The following is a 15,230-nucleotide window of genomic DNA, read 5'->3' as shown; positions in this document are numbered from 1 at the left end:
TCCTGCTGGTCCCTGCCCCCCCCCCCCCCTAAAATAGAAGTCAAACTGTACCTATGCCCAAGGGCCCGTCCCGGAGCCCCAAGTTCCCTGCACTTTCTCACAGGGCCCTGGAGTTTTTATAGCATGTTGAGGGGCGCCTCAGAAAGAAAAAGGTTGAGAACCTCTGCTTTAGAAACCACACCCTCACACAGTGCATTACCCCGCCATGCAAACAAGCCCTTAGTTTCATTCTGCCCCTTTTCCTACAGAGGAGAACAGGACAGCCTGGATCCCATCTAGTTGTTTAAGTACTTCCACTGCTTAAAAATAAAAAATGAAGGTGATCCGTCAGTAACTTTCTAAGGAACATTCATTCAAAGGTGTGAAACGTCAGCCAGCATACCAGGTACGTCTAGCTACACTGGACAAATGCTTTTGCTGAATTTATGTAATATGTTGTGAAACTGTTAACGCTGTGAGGCCTGGTCTACATTACAAAGTTAGGCCAAAATAAGTCTCCTTGTGTCAACCTATCTGTGCATATGTGTCTACATTCCAGTTTGTGTCTGGCTGATATAAGCACCCTGAAATGGTGACACAGTAAAATCACCTTCCCCAAAGTGTGGAGCTGTGGTAACTTACTGAGCTTGATGCAGGGGGAGTGAAGACACTGTACAACCTGTGTCGACTTTAACAGTCCTCTAGTGGCTGTCCCAAAGTGCCCCATTCCCTGGACACTGACCTTTCTGTCACAATTGTAAACACCACTGTCCAGAGGTCATGGAGACTGGCAGCAATCCCCCTTTTAAAGCCCACTGCATATTTCTGAAATACCTTTCCTGATTGCCCATCTTGGCATGCATACCTAGCAGCTCTCCCTTGTGTGCAACTGCCAACCAACCATAACAGCTCTACATACTAGACTCACTCCTGCCTGGAGTAGACAGGAGATATTGGATCTCCTGGGCCTGTGGGGAGAAAAGGCTGTGCAGGCACAGCTATGGGCGAGCCGTAGAAGCGTCAACATCTATGAAAAGATTGTCCAGGGATGCAAGCAAAGGAGTATGACGGCTCAGCAGCAGTGTTGCATGAAAGCAAATGAACTGCGGCAGCCATCCCACGAGGCCACAGAGGCCAACAATCAAACTGGTGCTGAGCCGCAGACCTGCTGCTTTTATAGAATCATAGAACTGGAAGGGACCTCGAGAGGCCATCTAGTCCAGTCCCCTGCACTCATGGAAGGACGAAGTGTTATCTAGACCATCCCTGACAGGTGTTTGTCTAACCTGCTCTTAAAAATCTCCAACGATGGAGATTTCACAAGCTCCCTAGGCAATTTATTCCAGTGCCTAACCACACTGACAGGAAGTTTTTCCTAATGTCCAACCTAAATTTCCCTTGCTGCAATTTAAGCCCATTGCTTCTTGTCCTATCCTCAGAGGTTAAGAAAAACAACTTTTCTCCCTCATCCTTGTAACAACCTTTTACGTACTTGAAAACTGTTATCATGTTCCCTCTGTCTTCTCTTCTCCAGACTAAACAAACCCAATTTTTTCAATCTTTCCTCATAGGTCATGACAAGCTGCAGGCTGTACTTGGCGGAGACCCCACCGCTACCCTGCACACTACTGTGGATGTCTCCGAAGAGCCCAAGCCACAGGCCCCTGCCATGAACTGGAAGGAGGAGGAGCAGGAGAGAGATGACACGAGGAGCCAGGACCTGCCTGAGACACCTGCACTGTCTAGCCAGTCCTGCCAGCTGAGCATGGACTAACCTGTTGAAGGGGAAGGGACCTCAGGTTAGTATATGCCTGTATTTTTCCCTTACAGTGTTTTAAATGTAAAAATGGCCCATCCCCAAGTTAACAAGACACAGGTATCGACTTTTCATTGTTTTACTCGTACGAGAAGAGGTAGCAGTATAACAAACAGAGGTAGGGTTGGTATCTGCTTTTCATTCCCCTGTTAGCCTAGGCTGGAGGGGGCAGAGCAGTTTATATACATGGCGATTGATGCCCCTTGCATCCTCCTGAAAGATCTCAATGCAACTTTCATGGAAATACTCTGCAGTCCTCTCCTGAGGGTTTCTAGGAATTGGGTGCCTTATTTCTTCCCCTGCAGTTAGACACTCTCCCATGCCATCCTGTGATGAGTTGTGCTGTCTCTGTTGCAGTAAACAAGCTAGCAACATACGGGCTCATGCAGCTTCAGGACACCAGTAGCAGCTGTCATCTCTGTGCCTTTTGTTACCCTCGGGAGTAAGAGAGCAGCTAAAATCACCACTACCTGTGGAAAATAGTGCCAATATTCAGTGCCAGTGCCCTGTATGTGTACCCATGGAATAGGGACCAGTATGTTATTGTTTCATACAACTTAAATTCCCTGCCTTCCAGCAGGCCATACTCACCCTGATGGGCTGGAGAGTGGTGATGTGCGGAGGTGCTCCAAAGCTGAAGTGTTAATAAGCATGGCTTGTATTAAAAGTTTTATGGGAGTAAGGGAAGGGAGTTTTGAAACTAACCTGTTCTCTGTTGTGACTGTAAGCCCAATGATAGATCTGTTTTTTAATCAGGAGCTGTTGCTGTTATGGGGCCTTGAGGGGTCCCCCCTCCACACCCACAGATCACTTGACCCTGATGAGGAGAAAGAAGAGGACTAGGGAGGATATACTGAGTGAGGTCCTGCAAGCTGGTGCTGCATCAGATTGTGAACAAAGGGCCTGGAGGGCTGATGGCATGGAGAGGGAAAAAGTGGAGAGAAGAAAGCCCAGGAATGCCAGCAGGGAGAGGGGGAGATACACCAAGACTTAATGGGTCTCTTCAGGGAGCAAATTAAAATGCTGCAGACTCTGGTTTACCAACAGGTCCAAATATCCCAGACTCACCTTTGCAGACCTTGGAGAACTCCATGGTATCTCCCTGTACCCCCGCCCCCGCAACATACCACGTGGCATCCCGGGCTGCATCTCTACCCTTACCACTCCACAGGGGGACACAGCAAGGAAAACCACAGCTTCACACATGCACTGACCCATGAGAACCACGGCTGGTGTACCTGTAGCCACAACAGACTACATTTGTGCACTCAGATGGGCAGAAATATCAAGCCTAGTGGTTAGAGCAAGAGTTGGTAGCCGGCAATAGGAGCCCAGGGTCAGAGCTGGAGTCAGAGGCCGAATGCCAGAGCTGGAGTCCGAAGTTAGGAATTGGAGCCAAGGGTCAGAACTGAGTTACCTGGAGTGAGGCAAGAGAGGGGCAAGGCTTGGCACAAGGCAGGAGCAGGAGCTACCGCAGCCATGGGAGAATGCTTTGAGCAGCTGCCAAAATACTGCTGCTGCTGGTCTTAAGGGTTGATCTGGTGACTCTTCCCACCAATCAGGCAGTGTGGCCACTGGGCAGCCTACTGCATGCTAGCTGCATTCCTTATGTTGCCCGGAGACTGGTTCTGCCGCAGACGATTCCTGACAACACCAATGATATGAGGTAACCAAAGTTTGTAGTGTAGACGTGGCCTTAGTCTTTTAAGTTGCTGTAGGTCTGTAGCTGAACAACACCCTTCTTTTCTCAGTGCTAGTCTTTCATTCTGTTTGGCTGCAGACTGGACATGATGGCAATGTTTCTGGGTTTTTGTTGTTGTTGTTTTTTAAAGCTGTCTTTAGAAAACAAAGGGCTATATACACTGTTATTTCCACCCCATCCCCACCCCCACCCCCCATTCCCTCCTCTGCAAGAAAGCTCAGATTCTGAAGAATAGCGAAAATCTACGAAAGACCTCAAATTTGCTATTTCCATGGCACGGATGTGTATTGTTTGTAGTGATGATGGTCATAAAAGCCATGTCTCTGAAATAAAAGTGATAATTTCTATCTCAGATGTTACCTTTTCTTGTTAGTGTTCTGCAGCATGATTATGGTGAATGGTGTTGTTTCAAATAAAAGTTATGAAATGCTACTGGCTGACTTGTAAAAGACAAAGGCTTGACTACTGGCTAGTGCATAATTCCTCTTTTGCTAACTAGCTTTTGTGATATTTACATTATTTTGTGATACTCTGGTGGAAGCCTGAAGTGGGAAATGTTATAGTTCTTTCACAATTCATTAGTTTGTAGGTATCTCTGTTATGATGTTTACACAATGCATGACTCATAAGCTAAATGAATATGCCAGCCTAATAGTGCAGCCTATAGCGAAACCTGATGCCATTACATAAAAGCATGGCAGTTGTTCATACTTGTGCTATTACTTGATGAAGTACTTGCCCACTGGAAATGTGCATGCCGTAGGTTACTTAAATGTGCTGTGTTTTTATAAGATTTTTCTGAAATAGGTAGTGTTTTACAATAATGGATTGTCCTCCTTTTCTCCACCCTTTATTGTACTATACCCCTTATTGTTCGGTTTAAGTTCTACAGCTCTTTTGAGTGCATAATTTGGAACTGAGGCCTGGGCTACACTGAAAATTTACATCTGCATAGCTGCATCTCTCAGAGGAGTAAAAAATCCACGATCCTGAGAGATGTAGCTATGCCGATGTAAACCCAGGTGTAGACAGTGTTAGGGCCTGGTGTACACTAGGAAATTAGTTTGGTATAATTATGTTGCTCAGGGGTGTGAAAAATCCACACCCTTGAACTATGTAGCTTAAACCAATTTAACCCCTGGTGTAGACAGCGCTAGATCGATGGGAGAATTCTCCCATTGACCTAACTACTGCCTGTCAGGGAGGTGGATTACCTACCCTGACGGGCAAACCCCTTCCATTGGCGTAGGTAGTGTTGTCACTGCAGCTGTGCAGCTTTAGCATTTTAAGTGTAGCATTTCTGAGGGCTTGTCTACACTACCAAATTTTGTTGATAAAACTTATGTTGACACCCAAAAGTCGACAAAACAAAAATCGCCAAAGGGTGTTCACACTTGCTCCCTCTGTCGACAGATCATGTCCACACTGGAGACACGTCATCGACAGGGTGAGCAATGCACTGTGGGTATGTATCCCACAGAGCAGTGTTGTGGGAAGGAAGAGCTGACCGCTGCGTATCTTGGGATTCTCTCCGAGTTCTCCCACAGCCCCCTCAGCTGCCAAGAGCAGCATCATGACTAGCTCTGTGAGCTCTCCGTGCTGAGGAAGGGCAAAGCAGCACAGCAGTCTGTCCTCCTCCCCTTGCAGCAGCCGTCTGCCTGCTGCTGTGTTTCTAGCGCAGGGCAGAACAGGAGGATTCCAATTATTTGCTCTTTGTATGTTCCCCAAACAGAGCAGCACACAGATAGTTCCTGGAGCTTTGAAAGGGGAGGGCTGCATGCCTGCAGGGCAGCAGAGATCAAAATACAGAGCAGAGCAATCAGGGCAGGCATTGTGGGATACTGGCGGAAGCCAGTTCTGTCGACAAAACAATCAGCAGTGTCTACACTGGATCTTTGTCAACAATAAAGGGAGGGGAAAAGACAAAAGTCTCTCATGGGGTGGAAGATTTTTTTGTCGCCAAAACTGGGCATTTTTCACAACAAAAGTCCCATTGTAGTGTGTACGCTCTTGCTGTTTTGTCACCAAAGGCCAGTTTTTGGCAACAAAACTTGTTAGTGTAGCAAATCCTGAAGGTAAAGCAGCAGCAGTTTCCTTCCCCTACTCCTTTTAAAGGCTATTTCATGTGTATTGATAACATTAAATATTAATTTTTATTTCTTGTAACCCGTATCTTTATAATAATGTTGACTGATGGAAATACCTTTATTTGGCAAGTTGGCAGCCCAGACCTAAAGATACTTTTAATGTGGAAACACTTGATACCATCCATATCTTACTAGTTACCTTAGTTCTCATTAAGCTCTGCTTTTCTTGCTTGCTGATTTAATTTCTTCTAGCTTTTTTAAATAAAAATCTTGATCTCAGAGGTGTAAAACAAGTTCACCTATTTAGAATACTTTATGTAAACAATTTTGCTTTTGTATAATATACAGTACATACAACCATGTTGCAGCACTGCAAGAAACAGGCTCAAAACAAGTTACTGGTCCAGAATTTACATTTCTAAAATGTTTCTTACACAAGCTACCATTATATCAGATATACCTGTTTAGACTGCAAGCTTTTCGCAGCACAGATGGTGTATTCCTATACGTCTATATAGGGCCTAGCACTTTTGGGGCACTTACTGTAATATCAATAATTACCAGAAAGCAATGACATTCTTCAGTTTTTAAAAGTGAATTTACAAATATGAAATGCTGGGAACTCCTGTTCCAGGCTACTGGATGAATTTCAGACACCCCTGTGATGGCTACAGTATTAGTCTAACAGACAGATTTAAAAAGGGGTCTTATTAATGAGTTAGGGCAACCCATCAGCTAGAAAAAATGTATTGCTACAACATGTTAGGCTGGTGGTCATTATCACCTGGTGGATGTAGATGCAGGAACAGGTGCAATTCTTATATGTCATGTAATGTTTAAATGTTATAGGGCAGCCAATCTGAAAAAAATCATAAAATCACAAAAAAGACTATAACTCAAAGATACATAGTCTAATTTTCACCAAAATTGACAGAAAGCTCCTCAACACAATTGATAATGCTCAGAATAGGCATGTTTGGGAAATACTTAGCCGCAGGTGATATTTTATGCTTTCTCCCGTACATTTTTTGCCTTCAGTTAAAGCAAAAATCTGTAGTCACGTGACAGTCTGAGCTTGTTTGTACCATGTTCCAGTGTGGTTATGTGAATTATGCTAGACGGGGTTGTGTACATGTAGCAGAAGCCAGACTTCTAGAGGAGAAACCGTGTAATATAACATGCCCAAATTGATAGTCAGGGAGCAGTATACCATACTGCCAGACCCTTCAGTGGCGTACGACATGACAGCCATTGAGCAATTTCTCAACAAGGACTGTGTGAAGCATCAGCATCTTTACACAAAAGATAAGGCTCTGACCAAGCATTTCCTGACTGCACATATTAAGGCAGCTGTAACAGCTATGACAAAATAAATGTGTAGAGTGCATCCTTGAGCACAGATCTCCACAAAGAAGCTACCACAAAGCGCAGGGTTGCAGATGAAACTGCTGTTGAAGTTATTAAAAAATTTGTGACTGAAAGAATGGCAAATACTTTTAGCATTGAACCTGGATCAAGCCCAGACAACAGCCAGCCACTTGTGTACATTGCAACATCTACTGGGGCCCCACCTGAAATTGCAGAAAGTTCGTGCATAAGAGAGAATGGCACACAAGAAATGAAGCAGTCTGTAACCAGGCTGCTCCAAAGGGGTCAGGTAGACCTCTTTGATCCCATAAAAACGTATCATGTCAAATCATTTGCTAATCTCAATAAGTCAATCAAACAAAAGAAGCAGAGAGCACAAGCAATAACTGTTGATTGCCAAAAAGAAAAGGAGTACTTGTGGCACCTTAGAGACTAACCAATTTATTTGAGCATGAGCTTTCGTGAGCTACAGCTCACTTCATCGGATGCATACCGTGTGAATACCGTGCCACAAGTACTCCTTTTCTTTTTGCGAATACAGACTAACACGGCTGTTACTCTGAAACCTGTTGATTGCCAGATATTGAGCAAGTGGACAGTTATTGCCCAGTCCAGAGATGTTGATATCCAGGGTTTGTTGAAGTATGAGCTCCCACCTGTCCAGCTTTCCCTCTTCATCTTGGCTGGATCTCTAAGAAAGACCAAAAAATTAAAAAAAAAGAAAAAGAAAAAAAGAACTAGACATGGAGGATAGGTCCATTAATGGCTATTAGACAGTGTCAAGGTTCCTTCCCCACACTGAACTCTAGGGTACAGATGTGGGGACCTGCATGAAAGACCCCCTAAGCTTATTGTTACCAGCTTAGGTTAAAACTTCCCCAAGGTACAAACTTTTACCTTTTGTCCTTGAACCTTTATGCTGCCACCACCAAAGAGTCTAACAAAAATAACAGGGGAAGTGCCCACCTGGAAACGTCTCCCCCCCAAAAATATCCCTCCAAGCACTACACCGCCTTTTCTGGAGAAGGCTTGATAAAAATCCTCACCAATTTGCATAGGTGAACACAGACCCAAACCCTTGGATCTTAAGAACAATGAAAAAGCAATCAGGTTCTTAAAAGAAGAATTTTAATTAAAGAAAAAGTAAAAGAATCACCTCTGTAAAATCAGGATGGTAAATACCTTCCAGGGTAATCAGATTCAAAACATAGAGAATCCCTCTACTTACAAAAAGACACAAAAACAGGAATATACATTCCATTCAGCACAACTTCCATTCCCCCCTCCCCCTCCAGCTTTGAAAGTATCTTGCCTCCTCATCTGTTATTTTGGTCAGGTGCCAGCAAGGTTATCTTAGCTTCTTAACTCTTTCAGGTGAAAGGGTTTTTCCTCTGGCCAGGAAGGATTTAAAGGTGGTTAGCCTTCCCTTTATATTTATGACAGACAGGATGGGCAGGGATGGCGTCCCCAGCCTCTGTTTGCCAGAAGCTGGGAATGGGCAATGGAATGGATCAGTTGATGATTCCCTGTTCTGTTCATTCCTTCTGAAGCACCTGACATTGGCCACTGTTTGAAGACAGGATCCTGGGCTAGCAGGTTGCTCCAGCACTACTGGTTCAGTTTCAGTTTCTGAGAGTATCTCATCTTTATTAGGAAAGATCAGGCTCGAGGTAGGAATCTCCCCAATATTCTCAGTAAATAATTGTTTATTCCTTGCCCCCCCATGCCCTTCTCCCATGCCAGAAGTTCTGTGTCTCCTCATTCTCCACCTTTCCCTCCATGCCAGGGCTCTCTGGGCCCCACATTTCTCCCTTTGCCAAGTGCCAGGGTCCCCCAAGTTACCCTCCTCCCATACCATTGTCCCCCGTAATCAATAAGGTTCTACCCATTGATGCCTAGAACGCTCTCTGAAATGTTGAAATTGTGGCGTTCAAAAGTTACTGTGTTGCATCCACACAGAGAAATGCCATCAGGATGAATGTAAGGCATGCAAGCTTGGCCAATTAATTAAATATAATGAAAATAAATTTATAGACTTTTATTTAATTGGGAAACCCACACAGTAGCTTCCTCTCCATGCTCTTGTCTTACTGGGTTTATTACAAAGAAGGGAATTCCCTTCTGGATATAGTAGGTTTTGAAGTGAGCCAAAACTCAGTGGCATGCTGTACTGGCACTTCTGTGGTGGCCCCAGAGGTTTTAACCTTTCATTTAAAAAAAAAAAAAAATCTAGCTCTTATTGATGAAAAGATAAGCTTCAAAATGTGAATATATGTAGTGCTGTTTTCTTGAGTCTGCAGATACAGATTGAAAGAACAACCCTAAGAGAGGTGGAAACTGACCCCCTCCTCCCCAGTTAATTTTAATGGGTTACTCACTGAAGCTTAGTAGCAATGAAAATGTCAGCATGAACTATTAAACTGCTGGTCACTTTTGCAAAAATCTCAAATCTTTCTGAGATTATTGCCTGAGTTCTCCCCACCCCACCTTTGCTGTTCTAGGGATATTGAAAAGTAATGAAGCCATGTTAAGCTTTTCTTTGGTGGCATAGGGCCTCTTAGCTATTGACGAGCAAGTTGGATTTCTTGCAATCGCTGTTATTTGTGTCTCTCTGTGTGTGTGTGTGCATGTGAAGAATGCTGCATATGTCAGATTTCCCTCATGTTATTTTGTTAATTATTCCTCACCAGGGTCCTCTCCATGCTGGTTGGGGGCCCCTGAAGATTCTCTGTGTTTTTCCCTGCATTGCACAAGGCTCTTTTCATACCAGCTTCCCCTGTGAGAAGGGCTAGATGCAATTCTCTTTGGAGCCAATTAGGGCTGTTCCTATGAGTTGACATGAGCAACTCATTCCCTTCTAGGGACAGAGGATGAAATTCACCATTGTGCAGCGGGTCAGCACAAGGTGTTATGCACCAATGAAGTCCCACTTAAGCACTCTTGCTAGGTAACATTTAAATGGTGTTTAATGGTGCCTAGCAAGAAGGCTGATGTGGTGGATAGGCCTTGGAATGGCCATCTGCATGTGGGTGAAATAGGTGTTTTGCCTCCTCCACAACTTTCCCAGCTCGTGTTAGTTTAGGGAGCAAGGCACAAGAAGCCATGTTATAAGAACATATGCTAGCTGGTTACCACCTCTGTAAGTATGCAAGAACAGCCATACTGGGTCAGATCAAAGGTCCATCAAGCACAGTATCCTATCTTCTGAGAGTGGCCAATGCCAGGTGCACCAGAGGGATGAACAGAACAGGTAATCATCAAGTGATCCATTCCCTGTTGCTCATTACCAGTTTCTGGCAAATTATAAGCCCAGGTCTATTGCAAAGTAGCTGGCCTAAATTGACTAATAACTGTGTAATGAGTTTTAAGCAGTGTTGGAGTACTCCTGCCACACAGGAGACTGCTTCCACTTAGAGATTTTTATTAAAATATTGGGACTTAACATAGGTTGGGAAAATTCCAATATTGATTTTTGATTCTCCATTGAATGTTCTGCTACAAATTATTTTCTAGCTGTTATTATTTAATCAGGGTTTATTGTATCATTATTTGATTAAAAATATCAAAAGTTAAAAATCAGCAATGAGTTTCTTTAATTTAATTCTGTGTCACATTGGATTGTCACAAATTACTTTTTTTAAATCTCTCATCTTTAAATACAGCTTCTCCTTAGGGTAGTGCCCTGCCAAGCAAAGCTACCACAAATATGCCAGTTGGTTACCACCTCCAAAAGTATGCAAAATTATTGGCCAAGCTTCTGAGTCCCTGCATTCAACTTGATGGGATTGCTTTCTGTCTGTCTGGATGTCTGAATGTAATGTGATACCTTGCCACCTGTTTAGCAGTACCAGGGCTTCAACCACCTCTGCAGTTGTCTATAGATCAAAGACCTGGCTCCCATGCAGAACAAAGAAAAATAAGAATGGTGGGGGAAAGGAGGCACATACAGCCCCATGGCATGGTGGGGAGAATGGAGGACCCTTGTATGGGGAAGAGGAAAAGAGGGGATTGTAGAGAACCCCAGGCAGGGTGGAGACTGAGTAACCGTGATATGCAGGGGAAAGGGAAAATGGGGAGTGAACATAGCCCCTGGCATGAGTGATGGGATGTAGGGGGGAGTTGCAGCAAGTTCCTGAAATAGAGAGGGAAGGGAGGGTGGAACACTGGGAGCTTATGGGTGAGAATGGAGGGATGCAAGGAGCCCCTAGTGTGTGTAGTGAGGTCAGCCTAAAAAAGCAACAAAGTGTGTGACCTCCTAATTTATACAGTGCCCAAAACTGTACAAGTTGCTTGACTGACATGTAAGAATAATAGTCTAAAACGAGATTACAATCTAAAAAGTCTGCATACAAATAAGCACAGACAAAGGCCAGCAGAAGCCTTCCTTTAAAAAAAAACCTAGGAAAATAAATACAAAAAACTGTCTCTAATGTAACTTTTGGTTACACAGTTAAATGTGTCGGGAGGTGACAGAGTTAAGGCTGAATGCACAGATACAGTTGCATCTCCTTGTACATGTGAATAATGATAATATAATTACAAGATCACATACTGTTTCTCAAATAATAGAATAGTTTTACAACCATGTGTATATGTCATCTTGTATTGTGCACAACTTTGTATATGTCACAGTTTATTAGTCATTTATATGAAAAGTACATAGAAAACCATATTTAAAGAACTATACTGAAGTGTAATTATCTGATCTATTACACATCCTAGCACGTGAGTGCCTTCCAAAATTATAAAATATATTCAAAGATATGTTGCTCTTTTTTCTCTCCAGTCATTGGAGACTGGACTTGTTTTACTCTTTTATTGATTAGTTTGTTTGGTTTGTGGTGTCACAGTGAGAAAGGCTAAGTTGTAGAAGGGGCTCTTGGATTTTGCTGCTGTTTGTGGTCAATTTACAGCAGTAGTGAAGAGCGCTACATACCAACGTGTGTTTACAATTAAATTACAAAGTCAACTCTTCTAATAACTAAGTCATACTCCATAATACTTCATTGATGCAATTCTCTTGCTCATTCTGGTCCTAACTGATCAGCTGGGAATTCCCCCAACATGGGGGAGCTCTCTGCTAGCATGTCCTTATGAGAACGGTTCCTCCACTCTGGCATAGGGGCCATATCTGGGTTGAGGGGGAATCTGTCAAGCCAGGAGAAATGTGCCTGCAATCCACCCATGGCATATGGTTCCTTGGGGGGACCATAGCCAGCTGGTATAAGTTAGAACAGTCTCTGGGCTTCTTTAACATGATATGGGGCTGAGGCAACTTGAAAATCAGGGAGTCATAACCTGAAAAAAAGAGTTTTCTATTTGCTTTGTACAACTAGGGTTAAAATAAATATTCATAACTTTCAAATCACTAGTATGCAAGTATAAATTTTGTTCATAATAAATTATCATAAGAAAGTGAAAAAATTCTGTTTAAATGTATAGTACATATGCAAAGGTTGAAATAGTAAAATTCCTAGTACCATTATAGAGAAGAGAGCTTATATCAAAAGTTTTTCACAAGATATACTGGACCATTAGGACTGAGAAATTGAGTGTCCAAGAATAACCAAAAAAAGTTACGAAATACATGTGCATTTATGGTTGTGGATATATTCTATTACGTTACACTGAGAAATAATTTGATTGTGTAATTAGACAGATTCACAGGACCGGTTCTAGGCACCAGCAAAGCAAGCATGTGCTTGGGGCGGCACAATTCCTAGGGCGGCATTCCAGCCATCCTTTTTTTTTGCTTGGGCAGTTGCGCTCTCGGAGCTTGGGGTGGCAAATTTTTTTGCATGGGGCTGCAAAAAACCTAGAGCCGGCCCTGCAGATTCATAATACACATGCACAAGGGATCAAAGTTAAAATTCCATGACCAATATGAAAGTGGTTTTCTTCTCTGGAATGTGACTCTTTGAAAATGACCTCCAAGGGGTTCCATATTTATTGCCGTTCAGTAATTTCAGGTTGTTCAGGGACAGAACTGCAATAGCCAAGGAGGGCAGTCGCGTGCAGAATTCCTTAGGAAGCACATTGTATAGCACTCTTACACTATGCTGCCCAAATACTTGCTGCCAGATACAGCCATGCAGGGGATGAGGCCCTGGCCATGCTTCTTTCCTACAAGTGCCCAGTCAGCATTATGCCTGTAACCTCTGCGTATGTGTGGACTTGATGGAGAGAGGCCCCCTGAGCTGCTGTCTTTTCCCACCAAACATGCCTATTCAGGGGCAGCCAGAATTTATACTGACATATATCTTCAAATAAGGTGACCAAAACTGGACACTATACACCAAACATGGTCTAACAGGTTCAGTGCACAATGTTCTGAGACATAGCTAATATTCCAGTAAAAAAACTCCATTAACATGGAGATAAGGCAGCTGATACCCATTCTGAACTAACACAAACACTAAAAATACTAGAAATTCTGAGTTAAAGTTCTTTTACAAATTTTAGAGACCACTTCTTCTTTCTTACATGATATTTTAGTCAATACTCTCATATATAGGTAGTCCCACTGACACCAGTTTCAGTGTTAACAGAACAGGGGTCTTAACGTCTATGTTTATCTTGAACTGAAAATGAAGTGTAGTACATTCACTCATAAGCTTCTTTCACACAGAAAAAAATTCTGGATTTTAAATTTGACTTTCAATCAGATATACAAAAAGTCATCATCTGTTTGTATTGGATTTCAGAGGTTCAGGTGCCCTTGTGTGTGAATTGGAGTAACAATTTTAAAAAACAAATTTCTTTCATGAAAAGGTCCTGTTGGGTTGGAGGCCTCCAGTTTGGAAAAGTAACAATAATCTGAGGTCACTGATTCTATTTATCAGACTTTTATCCAAGAAAATGTTCATGAATATATTTATGGAGCAGGTGATTACAAAAATTGTTTTGATTGCAATGTTACACGCTGCTGTCTAAAACAGTATATTTTCTCTTGGCAGTTCCATGTTCCACTAGGCTCGGGTGTGTTTGATCATGGGCTACTATTATTAGTTACTGGCAAAACATTAGTACAAAGAAAGTGAATTCATCCTGCACACGGCAATATAGAACACCCATAACTTTTAAATGGACACAAGAATTAATTGTTTTTATTATATCACTTTCTCACACTTTAAATCATAAATATATCTCAATGTTAAAAAGCTAGAGCACATAGAAAGTGAGCAAATGTACTACAGGTGCTAAAACTAGTAGTCATGTTTGTCTGAAGGGGGTTATACTACTATCAGTTAGTATACTATAACTACAGTATCTTGATAAGACACGTTCTTCTTTATTGCTGCAGCACACTGGACCAAGAATACAAATATTGCAACTGTCAATGAACCCACATTCTTTTCCTTTGTTATAAATTAGTTTGGTGTCACTTAATCTATACTTGACCATTATTTCTATCCAATTGCATCTTTTGCATTTACATATTTAGGTCCCAATCCTGTCGTTGAGTCTGTGCAAGTGGACCCTTGTACCCATGTAGAGCCCAACCAAATTAATAGGACTCCAAATAAGCACACGAGTCTACTAGGCAGATCTGAGTGCAGAATTTGGGACTAAATGTTATGTTTCATCTCTGAGTCTGTTTGCCTAAACCATCAAGGTTATCTTGTAAAACAACATTGCCCTGATGAATCTTAGCCACTCCTTCTACTTTAGTATAATCACTGTACTGTATACTCCATGATATCTTCAGTCATTTATTCTGGATACTTGTGGTTAAAATATTTGATTTGTCTAAGTTGCCAGATACTTTTGATCACTGTGATTATTGTGTTAGTGTGTTCATGCTTAACTACTTCTTACCTGAGATATGGCAGATGACTACTATGTTTTTAATAGCTGCGATCTGAAGTCACAGTAACCATATCAGTACAGCTGTTTAGCTCATGCCATATATAAGGGTGTTTATAGATTTGTTTTTATATACTTTGTACATGGAGTTCATCTTTTATATTTTGGACTTTTTATAGTGTACTATTTTCTGTGGTCTATTATTACTAAAAGCTTCCAGTATGATGATAGACTATGTTGTACACAAAATAAAATAAATACAATAAGACACTGAGATTTGCTAGCTTTCAGTGCATACTTGTTGCTTTTCTGTTTTTTGTGGAGATGTATATATGCTGCATTACCTGGCTGAGAGTGAAAATATTTTTGTTTTACTAGACCACAAAATATCTTGCTTTTTGTTTACAAGTGCTGGTCTCTGAACTACTGAGTTTGAAGCCCTTTATAATTTTTTTGAGTACTAAATCAAATA

The 15,230-nt window shown here is 42.2% G+C and overlaps 1 long non-coding RNA gene across 1 annotated transcript; it reads left to right on the top strand.

The window, feature by feature from the left end:
• The first annotated feature begins 251 nt into the window (after positions 1–251).
• LOC144260980 (uncharacterized) lies at positions 252–3,900 on the top strand. The gene is made up of 3 exons (XR_013345091.1): positions 252–385; positions 1,551–1,778; positions 2,552–3,900. It is a non-coding gene; the product is annotated as an uncharacterized LOC144260980 (long non-coding RNA).
• The last annotated feature ends 11,330 nt before the right edge of the window (positions 3,901–15,230 follow it).

The sequence above is a fragment of the Eretmochelys imbricata genome, chromosome 1, assembly GCF_965152235.1.
Source record: "Eretmochelys imbricata isolate rEreImb1 chromosome 1, rEreImb1.hap1, whole genome shotgun sequence".
In the NCBI taxonomy this organism is placed as follows: Eukaryota; Metazoa; Chordata; order Testudines; family Cheloniidae; genus Eretmochelys; species Eretmochelys imbricata.
This window is presented reverse-complemented; position numbering and strand designations above follow the sequence as displayed.